This window comes from Macaca thibetana, chromosome 16 (assembly GCF_024542745.1).
Source record: "Macaca thibetana thibetana isolate TM-01 chromosome 16, ASM2454274v1, whole genome shotgun sequence".
Taxonomy (NCBI): domain Eukaryota; kingdom Metazoa; phylum Chordata; class Mammalia; order Primates; family Cercopithecidae; genus Macaca; species Macaca thibetana.
Window position 1 is genome coordinate 75,800,304 of NC_065593.1, and position 4,449 is coordinate 75,804,752.

Consider the following 4,449-nt stretch of genomic DNA (forward strand, 5'->3'; position numbering starts at 1 on the left):
AGAAGTGATTCTGTATAGTAAAGCATAAAATGATGGAGTAATAGTGAGACACACAGTGAAAAGAGAAAAGCAAGTTTTACATCCTTTGGTAGAGTAGCACAGTGTGTATTAATACTGTGGAACTAGAAAAAGTCTCACAGAAGGGAGGTCAGTATTCAGATGCTTGTAGAAAACCCTTTCCAGGTTCTTCCAGAACACACATTTCTGACTATGTCACTCTTCTCAATTCCATAGCTCTCCACAGTTAATCATGCTGGAATGAGACCCTTCATTGTGGCATTAAACTACTTTACCATTCATATTTCCCAAGGTCTCTCCACGAGTACTCAGTTTTCCAAGAAAACAAGCATTCTAGTGAATCCTCTTCCTTCTACCTGGGTCCCCTCCCCATCAAATCTCTTTCTTATAAACTATAAGTACCTACCAAAGTCCTATCCTACAAAGCACATCTCAAATACCAACTCCTAAAGACATGAATATGATTTCCCCAAAGAAATGGCATCTCCTGGCCAGGCACGGTGACTCATGCCTGTAATCCCAGCACTTTGGGAGGTCGAGACGGGCGGATCACCAGGTCAGGAGATTGAGACCATCCTGGCTAACATGGTGAAACCCCAACTCTACTAAAAATACAAAAAAATTAGCCGGGCGTGGTGGCAGGCACCTGTAGTCCCAGCTACTGGGGATGCTGAGGCAGGAGAATCACTTGAACCCGTGAGGCAGGGCTTGCAGTGAGCCGAGATTTCGCGCCACTGCACCCTAGCCTGGGCGACAGAGTGAGACTCCATCTCAAAAAAAAAAAAAAAAAAGAAGAAATGGCATCTCCTTCCTCAACTCCCTTTCCAGTCCAATTCCATATTATAGGATTCATGGCTCAAGAAAAAGGCTTATTCACTTTTCTCTTATGTTTTCAATATTAGATATTCATTTATTCAATATGTAAAAGACTAAAGGAGATCTACAACTAGGCTCAGGAGAAACAGTCAACATGGGATGAAGTCCTATTTGGTATGGTTCTAGGCACTAAATCCTATGGCTGGCTGGGTGAGGTGGCTCACACCTGTAATCCTCGCCCTTTGGGAGGCTGAAGTGGGAGGATCACTTATGGCCAGGAGTTTGAGACCAGCTTGGGCAACACAGCAAAACCGTGTCTTTACAAAAAAATTATAAAAGTTAGCCAGGCATGGTGGCACACGCCTGTAGTCCTAGCTGCTCAGGAGGCTGAGGCAAGAGGATTGCTTGAACCCAGGAGTTCCAGGTTACAGTGAGCTGACTGGACCACTGCACTCCAACCTGGGCAACACAGCAAGACACTGTCTCTAAAACATAAATAAAACGTGGTGGTTTCATAGGAAATCTTAACGGAATAGTAAAGTAGCACAGGCTGTGTGTAAACCATCTTTGCTACTAACTTGATATGAACCTCAGGGAAGTTATTTAGCTTCTCTGGGTTCAGTTTCCTCATCTATAAAATGGTGAAAGGCTGTGTATGGTGGCTCACGCCTGTAATCCCAGTACTTTGGGAGTCTGAGGCAGGTGGATTACTTGAGCCCAGGAGTCTGACACCAGCCTGAGCAACATAGCCAAACACCATCTTAAAAAAAAAAAAAAAAAAAAAAAAAATGAGACTATCACCTATCTCAAGGGTTGGTGTGAAAAATTAAGTTCATACACAAAAATGTACTTGTTCAATACGTCAGCTGCCAACTTGTTTTTCATTATATTATTATTTCTGAAGACCCAATTTCTTCATCGGTAAATTGAGACTATCAGACTTCTTTCAACTCAGGTATTTCACACATAAGCGCCACAAAAACACTGAAGATGTCAGAGATCACTATGAGCTAACAGGCAGGGGTAAGCGTCATAAAAGAGCCAGAAGCCAGGCTAGGCACAGAAAGATGCAAGCTGGGTAGAGACGTGCAGAGGATGACATTCTAGGGAGAAAGACTGAACTAGTGAAGGCTAGGAAGTGAGAATAAATGCGGAACACGCTTATAAAGGAAGACAATTTAGCTAGTTTGTGTTTTTGGCAATGGTGGAAAATAAGATATGATCTAAATGACTTTAAATATAGTGGACTAAAAACAACTGATTATATAAACCACATTACTTTATCACTTGCATTTCTGGAGGTGGAAGAAAGAGTTCTAGTGATAGTGATTAGCATCTACTCTACATAATACCTTGAGAGTATCTCACACACTATATAGAGGTCAGTTCTTTAATGAGAATCTATATAAAAACTCAAGAACGTAATCACATTCTTCTAAACTAAATATAAGTAAATGCTAGGTTTTGGTTATTTTAGAAGCATCCCTTCTCTTGTCAGCTTAAAGCAACTGGGAGCTGATTATATGACTATCAATGTAACAAAACAAATTTAAATTACTGCACTCCTCTCTTTTATTAAATTGCTACAATATAAATCAGATATTATCATTCCTCTGATCGAAACCCTCAGATCCTTCTTAAGTAATAGCCTAAAAGGCTCTGGTTGTTCCGCTCACTCCCTTCCCCCAATTCTTCCCAGACTATCTCCTAATACTCCCTCAGCTCACAGTGCTCCAAACGCATTGGTCTTCGCACTCTTAACGGGCCAGCTTTGTCCTTCTCAAGGCCTTTATATTTGTTACTCTCTAGCTTGGAACGTTCCTTTCCCCAGATAAACATAGGCTCACTCCTCCTTCCAGTCCGCTTAAACATAAGCTTGTCTGTAGGGACTTCCCTGACCACTTTATTGCAAATTCTAACAACACCTCCCCAACCCCCTTTCCAGCTTTCTTTTTCCTAAGGTACTGATCATCTTCTAACATTCAGTATAATTTATGTATTTCTTTGCCTCTCCTTGCGCTACTAGAAAGTTAAGTTTCACAAAGGCAGGGGTCTAACACCTATCCCTATCACCTAGAACGGCGCTAGAGAATAGGCACCAATAAAAATATCCCTTCAATGAATGAATTGCACATTAGGCATTGTGTAAATGCCTCTTCCAGGTACAGAAAGACACATTTTCTTTTCCCAGCTGTCAAAGTCTAAATGTTAATTTTTGTACAAAACACTCACTGCTCACCTCCTATACGCCAGAACTGAGCCAGGCTCTGCAAAGTGACTTAAGACATAGTCCCTGCCTTTTAGGAAGTCCTGGGTGTGTATATGAGGGAGGACAGACATAGAAACATCATTCACAAAAAGAATATACAGGAAATTGGATAACTGCCTATAGGAGTGTAGGCAACAGGGAAATTCTCAGTGATGAGAATATAATTCCCCAAAACTCTCGAGAGCTTCTCCTATGTTTTTGATGCATATGTTTGTAACTCCACATAAATTATTTATTCACATCAGATAGGCTTTCAAGTAGGCCGCAAAAAAGTTTGGGTGACAAAGTGATGCTAATAATCGACCTACTCAAGGCTGCACAAAGATCATCCCTTACATCTTTTCACTCCTCTCATTTGGCAGCTTTTGCCTATCAGGACCCCAAATTCGGAAGCCTGCATCTCCCAAGCGCTGCCTCCTTGGGCCAGAATTCTCCCCGCGCTATCCCTGCCTCGGAGCCGGGCACCCTGCAAATCCCTTTCCAAGGCGAGCGGGCGCCGCCTCCGGAAAGCCGCCAACTGGGCCTCGGTAAGACTTGCGAGGGAAGCGGGAGCTGTGGGAGGGCGACGCGGCTAGGAAGGAACCCTCGAGGCCTCTGCCCGCACTCCCACCCCTTCCCAGCACCCCGGCCGCGGGTGCCCCGAGGCTCTGCCGACTCTTTGTTAAGCAAGGCCGCGGTTCCTCCGCCCTCGCTAGGCCCAGCAGTTGCCTCCAGTGCCCCTAAGGACTAGCGGCCCTGCGTCCAAAACCCCCACGAACAAACCTGCTGCTATGGCTGCAGCCGCAGCTGCTACCACCGCCGGCACGGAGAGAATCCCGCGGCCCAAAGTACGCGCTGTCCCAGCCCGGTCCCGCCGCGCTCCTTCCTCTCCGCCCCCTTCGCCGCCACCGCCACCGCCACCGCCTCACGGCCCGTTGCTGAAGGGGGGAGGGTAACAAAAACCCGACATGCGCAGTGAGGAGTGCGCGGGCCGAAGGGCGGGGCCGGGGCTACGACTCCCGGAAGGCGCCTGACCTAAAAGCTCCAGAACGCCTCCCAGGCTCCTCAGATACTCTGACAGGAAACTGCTAGTTGGGTGGACAGAGTTCATGACCCGTCTAGAAAGTAGGTCTGGGAATGAAGAAAAAGTGGCGTCAGGAGGCTGGTCAAAAAATCCCAAGAGAAAATGGGTTGGGCAGAAACCACATTTACATGAACATGCCTATCATTTAAACTCTGGTCCGTTGCAAATACTACTACAGCGACACTCTTGCCTTTGGCCACGTGGTTCCGCACAGCATCACTACCTTTAGCTTCCGGAGCACCGGTTCCGTGTGACGTCAACTTGACGGAACCCTACGGAGGAG

The 4,449-nt window shown here is 45.9% G+C and overlaps 2 protein-coding genes across 4 annotated transcripts in view; both read right to left on the reverse strand.

Moving 5' to 3' along the window:
* DDX42 (DEAD-box helicase 42) overlaps positions 1 to 4,409 on the reverse strand; it is a 48,306-nt gene extending 43,897 nt beyond the window's left edge. The window contains exon 1 of one of the 3 annotated variants that reach the window (XM_050764950.1): positions 4,390 to 4,409. The gene's annotated coding sequence lies outside the window, so the exon portion shown is untranslated. Of the gene's footprint in view, positions 1 to 3,865; positions 4,040 to 4,117; positions 4,352 to 4,389 lie in introns of those variants that run through there. The other 2 variants (XM_050764948.1, XM_050764947.1) reach the window with 2 other exon arrangements.
* Positions 1 to 4,449, reverse strand: part of PSMC5 (proteasome 26S subunit, ATPase 5) — a 139,223-nt gene that overhangs the window by 56,649 nt on the left and 78,125 nt on the right. The window lies entirely within an intron of this gene.